Here is a 17,924-nt window from a genome sequence, read left to right on the forward strand (position 1 = left end):
AACACATGAACTGTGAACCAATAGCTGAGGAGCCCCCAACTGGATCAGGCCCTCTGGATAAGTGAGACAGTTGATTAGCTTGATCTGTTTGGGAGGCATCCAGGCACTGGGACAGGGACCTGTCCACAGTTTTTGGGCTGGCTGTTTGGAACCTGGGGCTTATACAGGGACACTTGGCTCAGCCTGGGAGGAGGGGACTGGACCTGCCTGGACTGAATCTACCAGGTTGAACTCAATCCCCAGGGGAGTCTTTGCCCTGGAGGAGATGGGAATTGGGGGTTGGCTGGGGGGAAGGTGGGTGGGCAGATCAAGGGCATCAGTGGCTGATACGTAAAATTAAATTTAATTATAAAGTTAAAAGGAAAGAAAGAAAGAAAGAAAGAAAGAAAGAAAGAAAGAAAGAAAGAAAGAAAGAAAGAAAGAAAAAGAAAGAAAGAAAGAAAATTGGGAATCAATCTACCTCAAGACCTAATGATACCACTCTTGGGCATATACCCAAGGCATGCTCAATCATACCAGAAGAACATTTGTTCAATTATTTTCATAGTAACATTATTCATAATAACCAGAACCTGCAAACAACCTAGATGTTCCTCAACCAAAGAATGGATAAAGGAAAGAAAATGTGGTATATATACACAATGGTGTTATCAGATTGGTGAATACCCTAACTGTCATCATAGAGACTTCATCCAGTCACTGATGTAAGCAGATGCAGAGATCCACAGCAAAACACGAGGTCAGACTCTGGAAGTCCAGTTGAAGAGAGGGAAGAGTGATTTTATGAGCAAGGGTGGCAGGGGGGGTCATGATCATGAAGGGGAAATCAACAGAGAGAACTGAAACAAGCTTGTGGAACTCATGGACTTTAGTTCTACAACTGTTGAGCCTGCATGGGACTGTACTAGAACCCCTGCATATGGGAGACTAGGCCCTTTGCATATGGGAGTTAGTTTTGTAGCTTGGTTTCTTTGAGGGGCCCCCGGCACTGGGATTAGGATCTGTCACTAGTACGTGAGCTGGCTTTTTGAGGCCTGTTACCTATGGTGGGATGCCTCGCTCAGTGCTGATACAGGGGGCAGGAGATTGGTCCTAGCTCAACTGAATGTACCAGGCTTTGCCTACTCCCCATTGGAGGCCTTACCCTTTTGGAGGAGGGAATGGAGTGGGTTATAGGGAAGGGCTAGGGGGAGAGTGAGAAGGAATGAGAGGGGGAACTGTGGTTGGTATGTAAAATGAATAAAAAAATTTAAATAAAAATCAATTTCGGCAAATTATTTATAATAAAATAAATGTATGTAGAGAATGTCTTATAAAAAAGGAGAGAAATACCATTAAAAATTTGGTCCTTATGTAATTTAATTTCAAATGTTCTGATGCCATTGCAGAGTGAGGAGTCACCTAACGCTGTATCTAAAGTAGAACAAGGAAGTAAAAAGGAAGACACTCAGGCTGGAAACTGTCAGTCAGATGAAGAGAACGTTCCTTCACAGGATGATAGGAAGGCTGTTTCAGAGGACAGTGAAAGAGAGGAAAACAAGACAGTGGAGATGACTCTCCTCCTCCATCAGATGAAACAGAACCAGAAATAAGAAAAGCTTAAAAGATAACTGCATGTTTAAAAATACAAGAGCATCTGAGACAAAGAATAAAAAGGGAAATACGAAACATCCCAGTAGAGAAATGGTAAGATAAAAAAAGGACATAAAAAAGAAATCTTCCCAGTATTAAGAAGGAAAGAAGAAAGAATTAACAGAAAAATTTTCCCTATAAGAAATAGGGAAAGAAAAGGAATTATCCTATTAGAAAAAAATGGAAATATTTAATTATGGATATATGGTACCAACTTATGATGGAATTGAGGAAAGGTTGCCTAATGTTATAAGAACACCCCCACAGGTGTCCCCTGTAACTATGCAGCAAATACCTGCAAATATTCATTATTCTCAAGGATTATTGGATTCTGGTCCTGATGTATCTATAATTTTACTAGAATCCTAGGATACAATCTGACCTTTACAAGAAGTCGCTACTCAATTTGTAGTTATTGAAACCTTATCTGAAGTAAAACAGAGTGTAGAGTTGTTTAAATGCATAGGACCAGAAGGACAGGAAGGAATATTAAAGTCTTATGTGCCTGATATAGGCATGAATTCATGGGGAAGAGACTGGTTACAACAATGGGGAGCTGAAATTAATATTCTTACAATTTCTGAATCAGCCCACAAATTGATGTTTAATGTGGGATATATTCCTGGAAAAAGCATCAGGAAGAAATTTAAGGGAAGTTCACAGGCTATGCAGGTTGTACAAAAGCAAGATAGGACAGGAACTGGCTGTCCAAATATGGAATAGGAGCCAATGCCAGTAGCCCAACTGCTCTACCTTTAAAATGGCTAACTAGGAAGTCTGTATGGGTAGAGCAGTGACCCTTAACTAAAGAACAATTACAGACACTTGAACAACTAGTAAAACACCAGTCAGATGCTAAGCACTTAGAGGAAACAACTAGTCCTTGGAAGTCTCCTGTGTTTCTTATAAAAATAAAGTCTGGAAAACGGAAAATGTCAATTGACCTAACAAAGGAATAAATAAGATAATTCAACCTATGGGAACTTTGCAACCTGGAATTCTATTACTTTCCTTGCTGGGAACCATCCCTAGCAGTGGATGGGTCCTGCAGAGGATGTAAGGAGTCGGCTGGGGGAAAAAGTGAGCCAGGCCAAGGTGTTCGGGAGAATCTTGCAGCCTGACTGATTAGCAGACAGAGTGTTTCTTTATTTATACAGAATTTAATTAGCAGGGATACATTCATGATGTTCTAAAACATAGATCATAACATTTTTGGTTTTGGACATGTGTTTCACTTCCTTTTGCTCATCTTTTAGTCATCATTAATAAACTATGACAGAACAGAGTTATCATTTCCAATCATTTTCCCTCAAGTTTTGACATTATTAATAAACAGAGTTATCATTATACTCATTAACACCAAAACCCAATTTTTGAGAATCTAGAGGCATATGACAGCCTGTGCTCAGGCTAGTTGTTTTGGTTAGTTCAAGGACATTAGACCAAAACAAAATCTTTAACCACCTTGAGCATTTTGCCACGTCCCAAGCAATGTATTATTAACTCTTAGTGGTCAGAGTGTCCAAGAAAAACCCTCAGGCTAAAGCTGCAGTTATTACAATCAATGTTCACATTAATATCCATATAGAATTTGTCTATATGTCTAATCCTGGCATTCTGTTGTTCCATGGTCATATGACATTGTAGTGGCTCTACATGAGTTAACTTCTAAGAGAAGGAGGTCCTAACATCTCATACTTTCATCATCTGTCAACTCCATACTTTACTTATCAATATGTCTCTATGTAGGGCAGAGTTGTACACCACATAATTGTCTGAGTGTACGGTGGGAAGAACCTTGTAATCTGAACTGGACAATTCCTCTAGCCCACTGAATCTTGTTGACCTTTTCAAATTTACTTTGTTTTGAATATCTTGTTCCAGTGTAGAGGGACAGATGTTTCAAGAATGTCTCATAGCCTCATAAATCTTTATGTGTCACCTCTGGCTTCTTTATGTGTCACAACCTCCAAGGCATAAGGAAGACCTTCAAGTAGATAAGGATATCTCCCTCAAAGTAGGGGGGTGGATAGTATGTTCAGGAATTTCCTGGATAAGCGTAGAAGCAGCATTCCTGGGAGAAGGCATAAATGATTCATAAGGAATTTTCCATCAATCCAACATCCTCAAATTTTACAAATATTAAAAGTACCCCAAGTATGCAGCAGGCAGAGATGAAGACCAAAGGTGGCATGGCAGCCATCATGTGGCTCAGCTCTACTGGATCTTTGTCAAGCAGCTGTGCTGGCTTTATGACTTCTGCCATTCCAGTCAGATATGGCTGTGCCACTTCCTTATTAAATAAAGACTGGCCTATTATATTTATTGATCTATAAGACTGTTTCTTTACTATTCCTTTGCAAGATCAGTATAGAGAAAAATTTGTTTTTACAGTTCCTACTTATAATAATGCTCAACCAGTAAGGAATTTCACTGGAGTGCCATACCTCAGGGTATGTTAAATTACCTGAAGTTATGTCAATATTTTGTAATTCAACCACTGGAAGTGGTATGTAAACAATTTCTTCAATCTATTATTTATAATTATATGGATGATATTTTATTGGCTACTTCTGATACAGACAGATACCTTAGAAAAATGCATAATGTGGTACAGAAATTTTTATCCTATTGGGGATTACAAACTTCTCCTTAAAAATACAAAGAGGGGATTGTTTTACTTATTTAGGTTATAAATTTAGTAACCCGAGAATTCAGCTGCAAATGGTACAGATTAGGAGATATTACTTACACACTCTTAATGATTTTTCAAAAATTATTGGGTGATATTAGTTGACTGCATCTTACCACTGGATTGTGGACTCAAAAATTAAGTAATTTGTTTCAAATTTTGCAAAGTGACTCATATTTAAACAGCCCAAGAAAGTTAACAGCTGAGGCTGAAAGGGAATTAGCATAAGTAGAACAAAATATATAAAATGCTTATGTGGATCTGATTAGATCTCACAAATAGGGGTATTTTCATAATTTTACCTTCTATGCATTCCTCTACTGGATTTATTATGCAAGTAGGCTTCATCCCTGGATACAAGGATGTTCAACATATGAAAATCTGTCAATGTAATATACCATATAATCAAACTGAGAGATATATTTTAGAATGGATATTTTCTATTCTACCATAAACAGTTTAATATATTCTACCCATAAACAGAGTAAAAAATACCTATATACATAAAAAAATCTCTGAATTATTCATAAAAGGAACAACAAGACTTCAGTTGTCAGAAATGGACCCAGCTGAGATTGTAATACCCTATACTAGTGCTGAAATTTTGCAGTTGTGGGCAATTAATGATGACTAGCAGAGAGCTTGTAGTAATTTCTTAAGATAAATTAACAACAACTATCCAAAAATTAAGCAATTACAAATTGAAAAAAGAAATGAGTGGATTCTTCCCTGCAAGGTGAAAGAGCACCAATTCCTGGGGCTCTTACATCCTATACTGATGCAAATAAATTAGGAATGGCTGCAATAAATCAGGGAACAACAGTAATATTCAGGGCCCTTATGATTCAGTTTATAAATCAGAGTTGTACGACATCATGATGGTTTTATTAGACATTAATAAATCTCTTAATTTAACTACTGATTCTCAATATGCAGAAAGGGTTGTATTGCATATAAAAACTACTGTACTTATTCCTGATTATTCAGAATTAACTTTATTATTTATATAAGAGCAACAGGCAATTTAAGAATGGAATCACACACTTTATATTACCTGCATCAGATCTCATACTGGGTTGCCTGGACCTTTAGCAAAGGAAGGAGGAGATAGATCAGTTACTGATAGGAAATGTGTTAGAAGCCTCAGAATTTCATAAGTAACACCATGTTAATAATAGAAGCTTAAAGAAGATATTTTCCATGACTTGCAATAGGCTAAAAAACTGTCCTACATGTTCTTTTTATAAACAGGTTTCTTTACCTGCAGGAACTAATCCTGAAGGTACACAAAAAACTGAAATTTGGGTAATGGATCTATTTCATTAGGCAGAATTTGAAAATATAAAATTTGTTCATTTACCATTGATACATAGTCAGGGTTTCAATGGACATCTGCATTAAGTTCTGAAAATGCTGAGTCAATAAATTCACATATATTAGAAACAATGGCTGTAATGGGCATATTGGTACAAACTGAAACTGATAATTTCCCAGTTTATGTTTCCAGTAAAATAAAACAATTTTTGTGCATGGTAACACAAAACACATAACAGGGATATGATACAATACTACACGGCAATCAACTATTGAAAGATCTAATCACACTCTAAAGGAGATTCTTGCTAAACAGAAGGGGGATATGAAGACCCCTAAAGATAGACTGCATAATGCCTTATTAACCTTAAATTTACTAAATGTTAATGAAACAGAAACAATACCTGCTGAAAGTCATTGGACCATAGGAAAAAAAACTTCTGAATTAAATCAACCTGTGTACTACAAGGATGTCATGATATCTTCAGAGAAAATGGGGAAGGTATGATGATGGTGTTTGGGTTATGCTTATATCTACACAAGAGATAAAAAATTGTGAATCCCACTGAAATTGATAAAAATCCAGCATGAGTAAGAGACATTGCCCAGAGGCTGTGTCTTCAGAAATGTCTTGGTGAAAGACGAGAGACAGGAGACCTTTGGAGCAAACAAAAAGTCCTCTCACCTGGGGACAGCTAAAGAATTAGTATGACAAGGGGGAGACAATACTTTGTATGATTCAAAAGCCTCTAAATTCTGTATACTTATTTCTTCCCATGCATTTGGTGGTGATGATGCAGGTAAAAGGATGGATCATAACTACTGGGCCTTCATTCCTAACCCTCCTATAAACTTAGCAGTAAGTTGGGAAGGTTTGAATATTCTTGTGGTGGTTAATTAATCTTCTTAGCTACCTGGTCCACATGACAACCAAGGTCCTTCTTAGACAATGGAGGTGGGTAGAGTGATTAACAATTACACTGTAGATGTACAAGGGATTTCTATTTGTATGGGAAATGGAAATCAATGTCTAAAAATAACCTTTCAAGTATGGCTATCCATAATCAATACTACCCAAGATTATTGTAATAAGTTTTATATGCTTCATGCATCTGGTTTAATGACAGGAGGTTAATGCTACTAGTTCCATAAATCTACCATTCTGTGAGATGAAGATAACCAATAAGGAATCTACCTGGGCACATTGGCAACAATGTAAAAGTGAGAAATCTTGAGTGCTAATTAATGTCTTCCAAGGAGACTTCATAGATTTGAGCCTTTATGGCTTCCCTCGAGGGAATTATTGTCACTCAGAGATAAGATGGAAGCAGTATAATTTGAATGGAACTGTAGAAATGAATGCTACTGTTAATGAACCTGTCTGATGGCATGGTGCTGGGGTGTCAAGTCCTCTCATGCAATTTGGCAATTCAATTCAAACTAATTTGTGGGAATTGGCAATTGCCTTTCACCTTCTTAAAGCATGGCAAGGAAAGTTAAACATTAAAAATGATAAATATTTGATCTCAGTCCATGGGGGTGGCTTTGCCCTGGAGGAGATGGGAATGGGGGGTGGGCTGGGGGGAAGGTGAGGGGGACCTGAGGGGGGAGAACAGGGGAATCCGTGGCTGATATGTAGAACTGAACTGTACTGCAAAATAAAAAAAAAAAACTGAAAAAAGTGATAAATATGCTTTTTCTTATAAACTAAATCAAATCCATCCTTTTATGATGTGTTTACCATTATTTCACTTGCTACAAAGTAGCCTGTATAATGGCATCTTAATAATTACAGCATCACTTGTGAATGCTCTACCCTTCATACCTGTATTAATTTTAGTATGTCTTTAAACTTAACATCTGAAAGTTTATATTATCTTTGAGCAAGGCCAGCAATCTGCATACTGGTAAAGTTGTTTAGGCCATAGCAAGACTCTCCTGTGATGATCCTAGGACAGAAGCTTGCTGCAAGAATATTAAAAAGAACATGTATGATGGTTGGACTGATTACTGCAGTTATTATGGGACTTATTGCCTTGACCGCTATGGCAACAACAGCTGGAGTGGTGATTCTTGAAGAAATTCAAACTGCTGAATTTTTTAAGAGAGTGGAATAAGCACTCTAACAAACTTTTGATTGAACAAAATAGGATAAATACTGAGAGTGAATTCACTGATTCAAGACAAATCGTTACATTGTTGGAAAATCAGTTAGAAATATTGAAGGAGGAGATAAAATTCTCTGATCTTCCAGCATTCACCCCAATACCTGGCTCCAGGTTTGATTTTATTAATAAGACTCTTTAAGATTCATGCTACAAAATGTGATTTGAATGTTTCATCTTTTTGTATTACACCTTTAAAGCATGTGTGATTGGGAAGAGGTTAAGATGCATTTGATGGATCACCCTAATTCTTCTCAAATGATTTATCATTTACAACAAGAAATTAAGGAAATTTTACAAAAAGTTACCTGATATGACAGGAACAGATGTTGTGGGAAGCCTTGCAGATACTATAGCCTCATTTAACACTGTGGATCACTTTAATAGATTGTTTTGTTTTGGCATGTGTTACTCTTGTGCAGGCAGTGGTAACCTTATTGGCTTTTAAACGAATTTGTGCTTACTTACGTAAGATTGATAAACAGAAAGACAGAGAAAAGGCTCTATTTGCAGCAAAGCTACGTAAACTCCAAAATAGCTAATCATTGCACATAGAAAAGGGGAAATGGAGAAAGATGTCCCAACAAGCTGTAGCCAGTTTGACACTGGAGTGTCAGCAGCAGGCCTTGATCTGCCTTTTGTGATTGTTACCCCTCTCTCCATAGCTTCTGTTGGAAGTATTGTCTGAGAGTTTTCCTAGGGGATCAGAGCCTATGCAAACATAGAAACAAAAATCCAGAAAACTGTGGTATTATTACTGAGAAATTGCATTTGGCATTATTCCTCTGGTGGGGGCTTAGGTCAAAGACTTTGGTGTATGGAGTTGACTTGCTAAAGGTGTGATTTGTAAAACAACATAGGATCTTTTGCTCACCAAGGCTGATTCAGTTCATAGAGGCGAATCCACCCTGCACCAGAAAAAGGATAAAAATGAATCCTTGAGGTGCCTCTGTACTTCTTTCCATGGACCTGCACGAACCTACATCTAGACCTGATACACAATGGAGATCAACCAACATGCTTATCCTTCACAACTGGTGAGATAATAGAGTGCTTCATTATGCCTTGTAATGTGGGCAACCTTTCAGTAGTTATATCACTGCAAATGGGCTTCTCCCTCCAACTTCTAACTGTATATAGTTACACTGTGGAGTTAAGTCACCTCAGAAGCCTCCAAACCATGATGGCACCAGTCTTTCACAGATCACTGGGGTAAAATCACAGCTATTCAGACTTCAAAAGGGCAAGAGTCATAACATCCTACAAAGCAGTGATCCACAGCAGAGGAAGATGCAGGTTGATGATGCTAGAAAGACTCAGAACAGAGGAGACACAGTGAGCACCTGATCCTTCAGCTCATATGGATGAGATCAGAGGATTCATGATTGTAGATCAAGAAGAAACATGGTATTTTCATGGCCCTAAATTTGATTCCACTCAGCTGAACACTCCCCTATAGATGCATTGTCCTTTTCTTAAGAACATATACAATTACTCTAGGAACAAAATTTTGGCTTCATGTTTGGTGCTCATATTTTGTTAAAACTGCAAATATATATAAAGTAGGATTTCAGCTGATTATGGCAAACTTAATACATGGAAGAAGCCAAGGGCCTTCCAGATGTCAAGCTGAGGCTCAAGGAACCTTAGTAATAGTTGGCTTTTGATTATTAGCCATTTTCTGCTATGAGTTTCTTATGTGCTGTTGTAGCTTTTCCATCATTTATTGGGCACCGTTTCCCCACTACTAATGGAGTATTTTGATAACATTCTGTGCTGACAGCTGTGCACATCCAGAACCCCAGTTCAAGCCTCCCTGTAATTATTGTCATTAGCAGCATCTGGCCAGGACCAATACACGAGGGATGGAAGTATCTTATCAGAGATGCCTCTGTACTCTCTAAGAACAGACTTAAGCATCCAAAGCCAAACGAAACAAATCTGTCTCCTAGGTCAGGCAGATCGCTTTATTTCTTGTGTAATTTAGAGTGAGACCCTCCTTTCTTATACTGTCTTACTAATAGACCCCTAACTTCTTGCCTAACCACTTCTATGAGTGTAGACTGAGCACATAGATCCCCTTTTTGATGTACTAACCAGTCATTAGTGCTCAGTTGACCTCCTCTTTTACCACTCCCATACTGGGTTGCAAAAGAAAGCCTGAGGGTCACAGCCTGAGGAAAATTCTTACCTGCCTTTATGACCTTGCAGGAATTCAGGCCTGGTGACCTGGCTGGAGGGGGAGGATTGTGATTGTTTAGGTATATAACTGTAAAGCTACAGACTGAGAGAGGATTAAAGAAATGGACTAAAGAGCTCTGTGTGCTCAGATTCTTTTCCTGAAAATAAATCTTGCTGTTCATAGTTTCTCTTCTAAGTCTCTGGGAAGTATATTATTAAGGCTGGTCCTTTAATAATATACAAGAATATTTTATTGTTAAGAATTCTTTTTTTGTGAAGGTAAACTTTGGATTAAAACTTGATTATTCCCAACTGTTCATTTCACCTTAATTCTTGCTAGCATTTGATCTTGGCACCCCAGCATCATCTTGAATGGCTACTACCAGCCTCACTTTACACTGTGGGTATGGGTTCAGGGGTGTGTGCATCTTGGAGATGCACATGACTGGTGAAATTTTAGATTGTTTCACAATATAGTTGGGATATAAAATTTTTGGTCTTTTGGATGTAATTAAAGTGCCCCTTTCTGCTCCCATCATTTACACATGGAAAACATATTAAGTGTAAACTGTAAATGTTTTTTAGTCAAGAGCTGAAAAAGAGAACTGAAAATTAAAGGTTCCAAAATCCAAAAGCAGTCGCATGTTCAAGAGAAGAACTGGTTACACTGTGGAATACTAGATTCTCTCATCAAGACAGATCACTGCGAGGAGACTTCCTCCTCCATGATGGGTGCTGCAGTGTCAGAGCTCCAGAGAGTGTTAGTAGCTGTGTAGTACCTGTGCTCTATACGAAGATCGGTACTGAGATAGCTCATCTTACTGCCTTGTGCCCACAGTGACACTAAAATACATTCATTTACTTTCATCCACAGGCATATGTCTGATTGTGGGCATCAGTTTCAGTATGAAAGTCACACTCTACCCATCCTGCCAGGATAGGATCCAGTAGCCCATGTACATAATCCAACACATTATCTCTATTTCAAGGTCTACTCACTGACAACAAAAGGCAATACCTAGCTCTATTTTTTCCTTCTATATGTATCAATCACTTTCTGTTTCAATAACTTAATAATTAACCCATTGTAATTTAAAGAAATCTGGTGAACTTAGCTGATAATTTGGGAAGATATAAGTACAACATCAAGCATCACCCCGACTCATCCTCAGATGAGGATGCTGTTTGTTATGTCACAGAATTCTACAGGAGATGAAAGAAATACCCAGGTACAGAGAAGTAAAACTGCATTGTGGATATTGAATTTTGTACCAACATTTTTTTAAATTAATTTTTACTCCAGTAAAAATTAATCAGGGTTTCAGGGAGCTACAGTAGTAATTATGAGGGTAATCCTCAAGTGTATGGGATGTTCTTGCTTTTGGTGTGACCTTAAATATCCTTCCAGGATACACATCCACACATGAATGCCAGATTTAAGCAAATTGACATTAATGGGCAGACCTGCTGTATGAAACTATTCCTGTGAAGCTGGGAACAAACATCTGTTCATATGAGATAAGGAACTGATGATAGATAAAAGTGAGGATAACATAGAATTTGGAAACAGTGAACACTGTTGGCAGGTTCAAGTCAAGGCAGGTCATACATCATGCAGACAGCACTCCTGTAGAGGATTTATTGGAATGGTGAGAGAGCTGGGCAGAGAAGAGGTAGAAGAAAAGGAGAGGAAGAGAAGAAGAGACAGAAAAGGGAGAGGAGAGGAGGTGCAGGTGTGGCCTCATGGAAGAGACTGGGGAAGGGTTTGCTCTTAAAGGGGACTTAGCAAATGCGCAAACAGGCTACATATGATGACATTGTCAGTACCCTGAGTAGGCCAAAGTACTGCCTGCTTACTGGTTAGGTCCCCAAGGTGCCTGCCAGGTAATGTCTGTCTAAGTGCTAATATTCCTCCCTTTTGTTTATCATAAAAAGGCAAGGAGTTAAAATGGAGAGCATATGAGGTAGGAATGAGAGGCACTGTAATCTTGAGACTGCTTCCTGCTGATGTGGGATGAAGTGAGAGGGGGAAGTTGGGAGTCAGGATCACACACAGTGGTAGGTGTGAGTAAAGAAGCATTCAGTTAGCTGCCATCCTCGAGACCTCAGGAACCTGATTTCTTGAGAAGGCAGGTTGCTAGGAAATAAAAATAGATTATTAACACTAGCCCTATGAGTGGGACTAGCCATGGGAGGAGTGATGTGGCTGCCAGAAAGAATGAAAGAGAGATGTGCCCTTGTTGTGCAGAAGAGGTAAGAGTGGATGAGTGAAACACAAGAGCAGATATTCCCTTCATTGGGACGTTTTGGAATACCATGTTTCAGTTGCTGGGTGCATGTCCTCTTGAACCTAGAGTGATGGTACCAGCAGTGAAGTGCCAGAAACTTTGGGAGATTATATGCCAAATGGAGGGATAATGTGTTCTTCAGGAGTACCTGAGCCATCACATCTGCTGTTTCTCTGGAGGTGAGAAATGCTTCTCTTTATCCCACAAAACTGTCAATAAGTCCCGAGATAATGGAATTTTTATGAGTGGGCATGCAAGTGAAGTCAACCTGCCAGTATTTTCCTGGTTTGGATTTTTAGAGCTGAAGCTGGTACAGGGGCTGGTATATCTGGAAGGCTCCTTGCAGATTGGCCTTGGCATGAGTCTGGCAGGAGGGGTGGACCTGTGCAGTAACCTGTAGATGTTTGTAAAACAACTGGAAGAGATTTATATCCAGGTGTCATAGCAAAGGCTAGCATGGGAGACAGTTTTCAGGTTCCTTGAGGCCCAGTAGGTCCTCATAGAGAGAAGGATAGGACCACCGGCCTGAGTGCAGGTGCCTGAGATGGCCTGCATTTGGCTGTGATGGTGGGGGGGAGGTCTTTTGCTCCACTCCCTTGGTGTTCCTATAAATACCCTGGGGCAGAAACAGTCAGGGCTCATTGGAATAGGTTCCAGGCCCTCTTGAGTCTATCCTTTATTTTCTATCTGTTTATCTCCCAATCTAAATCCTTATATCTAATATTTCCTGCAGCTTGCACTCAAGGAAACTCTTGGGGACTGTGGGGTTGGTGGGTAAATGCCCCGCAGGCTAGACATTTAAGGACTCCTGAAAACTATAGTCAGTGTTCTATCAGTTTGTCAAAACAGCATTTATCAATGCTAAAACTTTGAACCTCCAAAGTTACATCTGAAAACAGTTCATCCTGTACCACGAAGTCCGTGAGTAAGGCACACCTGTCTGTACTTTTAACAGGAAACTTACTCATGAGCTAACAAGATGTTTGTGGCCTTGGTGTTGGGGGCAGAGCTGTAAAATTGACAAGTCTATTAATACCCTGGTCATCACACACCATCAGATCTGAGAAGGATAAGTAAATGCGAAGAAGTGAGACATCTTTCCAGCTACCTAGGCAGTCCCCAGTCTCTGTGGTCATTACGGGGAACAAGTGCCAGAAGCTGCACTTGTTCAGCTGTCAATCTCAGAAGATCTGACAGATTTTTGTGGAGTAGGAGTTTTAGGAGATCAGCCCACCTATCTTGACAGAGCAGGACAATCAGTCCCCTGTTGCTCCTCTTATTAACAGTCTGGACAGGATCTCAGTAGCAGTTTAAACTGGATAGCAGCTTTTGACATCATGGCTGCCTTTGCTACATTTGAAGAAAGCCACCAGGTAAAAGATCTTCTGTGACCATACACCTCCTTGGAGAAAATACAGGATGCTGCCAGGAGCTGGCATGTCTCTCTACCATTAAAAAAATTATATTAAATGCCATATTCTCAGATTGCTAAAGGTATTTGAGGATCAGGTGAACAAAAACTATTAGGTGTAGATGAAATTCTAAACAGTCTTATTAAATAAGAAACACAGAGCCAAATACAGGAGTAATAGCCAAAGAGAAATCAGAGAAATAGCAAAGAGCCACTGACTAGCCTTAACTTACCACACCGCCCTAGCTTCCCAAGAGAGAGACATTCTTCCTGTCTAAACTGTGCATATATTGCCTTCCTGTTCTGCCTTCTCATTGGCTCTAAGCCCAGCCACATGACTTCCTCGTTACTGCCTATCTATGCAGACCTCCAGATCTCTATGGTTGGTACTGGGATTAAAGGCCTAGAGATTGTTCTTGTGATATTTAGGAGGCTGTATAAAAGAATGTGGCTGCTTTTTGCCCTTATCTAAAGAGTATGCCTAGGGCAAAAGTGAAGAGATTTGGATTAATACCACAGAGGAAGTTTCCAAACAGCCTAGTATTGACTCTGTCATGGGTTATTAGTGGTCATTCTTTTTTTTAATTTTTATTTTGTTTTATAATTTAATTTAATTTTACATATCAGCCATGGATTCCCTTGTTCTCCCCCCTCCCGCTCCCCCCCTCGTCTTCCCCCCAGCACACCCCCCATTCCCATTTACTCCAGGGCAAAGACTCCCCTGGCCATTGATTTCAACCTGGTAGATTCAATCCAGGCAGGTCCAGTGCCCTCCTCCCAGGCTGAGCCAAGTGTCCCTGTATAAGCCCCAGGTTCCAAACAGCCAGTTTATGAACTGAGGACAGGTCCTGGTCCCACTGCCTGGATGCCTCCCAAACAGATCAAGCTAATCAACTGTCTCACTTATCCAGAGGGTCTGATCCAGTTGGGGGCTCCTCAGCAATTGGTTCATAGTTCATGTGTTTCCATTCGTTTGGCTATTTGGCCCTGTGCTTTTTCCAATCTTGGTATCAACAATTCTCACTCATACAAACCCTCCTCTTTCTTGCCAATTGGACTCCTGGAGCTCCACCTGGTGCCTGGCCATGGATCTCTGCATCCGGTTCCCTCAGTCATTGGATGAGGTTTCTAGCATGACAATTAGGGTGTTTGGCCATCCTATCACCAGAGTAGGTCAGTTCGGGCTGTCTCTCGACCATTGCTAGTAGTCTATTGTGGAGGTATCTTTGTGGATTTCTGTGGACCTCTCTAGCACTTTGCTTCTTCCTATTCTCATGTGGTATTAATTTATTATGGTCTCTTATTCCTTGTTCTCCCTCTTTGTTCTTGATTCAGCTGGAATCTCCCGTTCCCCTAAGCTCTCTTTCCCTTGACCCTTGGCCTTCATTACCTGCACTCATGTCCAGGTTGTTCATGTAGATCTCATCCATTTCTCTGTCATTGGACAATCCCTGTGTCTTTCCTGGGGTCCTGTTTTCTAGGTAGCCTCCCTGGAGTTGTGAATAGCAGTCTAGTCATCTTTGTTTTATATCTAGTATCCTCCTATGAGTGAGTAAATACCATGTTTGTCTTTCTGAGTCTGGGTTACCTCACTCAGGATGATTTTTTCTAGATCCATCCCTTTGCCTGCAAATCTCATGATGTCATTGTTTTTCTCTGCTGAGTAGTACTCCATTGTGTATATGTACCACATTTTCTTTATCCATTCTTCAGTTGAAGGGCATCTAGGTTGTTTCCAGGTTCTGGCTATTACAAACAATGCTGCTATGAACATAGCTGAGCAAGTGCCCTTGTGGTATGATTGAGCATTTCTTGGGTATATGCCCAAGAGTGGTATAGCTGGGTCTTGAGGGAGATTGATTCCCAATTTTCTAAGAAAGCGCAATGAAAGCTTCTTAGATAGCTCAGGGAAAGGTTGTCTCAAGAGATCTCTGCTGTGGGATGTTCTGTGTGGCAAATGTGTTGCTGATTGGTCAATAAATAAAACATTGATTGGCCATTGGCTAGGCAGGAAGTATAGGCGGGACAAGGAGGAGAATAAAGCTGGGAAGTGGAAGGCTGAGTCAGAGAGACACTGCCAGCCACCATGATGACGAACAGCATGTGAAGATGCTGGTAAGCCACGAGCTGTGTGGCAAGGTATAGATTTATAGAAATGGATTAATTTAAGCTGTAAGAACAGTTAGCAAGAAGCCTGCCACAGCCATACAGTTTGTAACCAATATAAGTCTCTATGTTTACTTGGTCAGGTCTGAGCGTCTGTGGGACTGGCAGGTGAAAGAGATTTGTCCTGACTGTGGGCCAGGCAGGAAAACTCTAGCTACAGATCTTAGCCTGGAGCTTTTTGCCTCATGGCTGGGTAAGGTGAGTTCTTCCAAGTCTATGCAGAATGAATCTCCCAAGGCTGACGTCAGTGATACACTAGGGGTCATACAGAGCCATTATGAATCACTAGTGATGGCTTCCAGGAAAGTCCTGTAAGGAAGATGGCCCAAGGGCCTAGGAATAATTTTGTAATTCCCTCAGTCAGAATCACCCAATCAAAATATGAGTTATGACACTTTAGCTCTATGCAGTCACATTCTATCTGTGACTACTCTCTTTAGGTCAACACTCACAGCAAGACACTCAGGTCTCAAAATACTTGAGTAAAGGTTGGATTTCTGTCGCCTTAAAACTGGGAGATACAGGAGGTCACTGGGCATTGCCTATATCTGTGGGTTGTTCTTTTTTATTGTTTTAAGGTTTTTATTATTAAGAGATTTTCTATTCATTTTGCATACCAACCACAGCTGGCCCTTTCCTCCCTCCTCACCCCCCAGCCTCCCCTCCCAACTCACCCCCCATTCCCACCTCCTCCAAGGCAAGGTCTCCCATTGGGGGGTCAGCAGAGCCTGGAACATTCAGGTGAGGCAGGTCCAAGCCCTTCCTCCCTGCACCAAGGCTGTGCAAAGTATCCCACATAGGCACTAGGCTCCAAAAACCAGCTCATATACCAGGGACAGGTCCCAATCCCAGGGCTCCCTAAACATTTCAAGCTAAACAACTGTCTCACCTATCTAGAGGGCCTAGTCAGGTACCATGGTGACTCCTCAGCTATTGGTCCACAGTTTATGTGTTTTCACTGGTTTTACTGGTTGTCTCTGTACTTTTTCCCATCATGATCTCGATGTCCCTTGCTCATAGAATTCCTCCTCTCCCTCATCGATTGGGCTCCTGGAGCTCAGCCTGGCCCCTAGTTGTGGACCTCTACATCTGCTTCCATCAGTCACTGGATGAGGTTGTTCTTATTCTAAGTATAGCATCTGGACGTTCCCTGGTAGCTCAGAAGTATTGAACACAAGATGACCATCGTTTATGTCTGGGGGAGTTCACATGAGAAGTGATATTCTCCTCGGTTGTACAGAATGAGGATTTGGAGTTTACATGCCTGGGTTTCTCTAGTGCTCTTCTGTATATGCTGGAATCTAACCACGGGGCTCTCATGCCAGTGAAAGAAGAGACTTTTCAGCAAGAATGAGAGCAAATGTCTGTCTGTATTATGAAAAGTGTACAGCAAGTGGCAGTATGAGGTCTGTCTGCAACAAAATCAATATATTGTGCTGAAATTTTAAGAAGTGAACATAAAGTGTTGCAATCAAAGAAAGTCAACACTGAGTGACTGTTTAACTCTGTCCCAGGCGAAAGCTAAAGGAGAGGATGAGTATCTTTCCAGAGTCACAGTCACTGTTACTTCATGGAGGAGGAGGATGGTGAGAACCTTTACAAAATTTGAAGTCTAGACACATTTCTTCATTCAGTCAACACTCAGAATTTTCACTTCAGAGAAGGAAAAGGAGACTATCTCATTCAGACAAGACACAGGAGAACATTGGTTTGTTTCTATCCCTTATCAAAAGTGGAGCCTTGCTGGTGAAAGTGAATCATTAAGAATGGCTTTTATAGGACATCCATTTCCTGTTCCTTCTCCGCTTCCTGACTGTGGATTATATTTGAGCAGTACCCTGCTTTCCCTGCCATGGGGGACTGTACTATCTCCTTTACCTGCAAAACAAAGTAAACTCCTTCTTAGTTTGTTTCCTATCATTCTGTCTCAACAATTAAAACAGTAATAGTACAGCACCTTCGTAATGAAAACAAGAACCATAGACACTCCTAATCCCATCTCCTAGGTTAGAAAGAAGCAAATATGGCTCCTCTCCACTCATACTCACAGTTGTATTTGAAACTCCAAATTTTTT

The sequence above is a fragment of the Peromyscus eremicus genome, chromosome 1, assembly GCF_949786415.1.
Source record: "Peromyscus eremicus chromosome 1, PerEre_H2_v1, whole genome shotgun sequence".
Lineage (NCBI taxonomy): Eukaryota > Metazoa > Chordata > Mammalia > Rodentia > Cricetidae > Peromyscus > Peromyscus eremicus.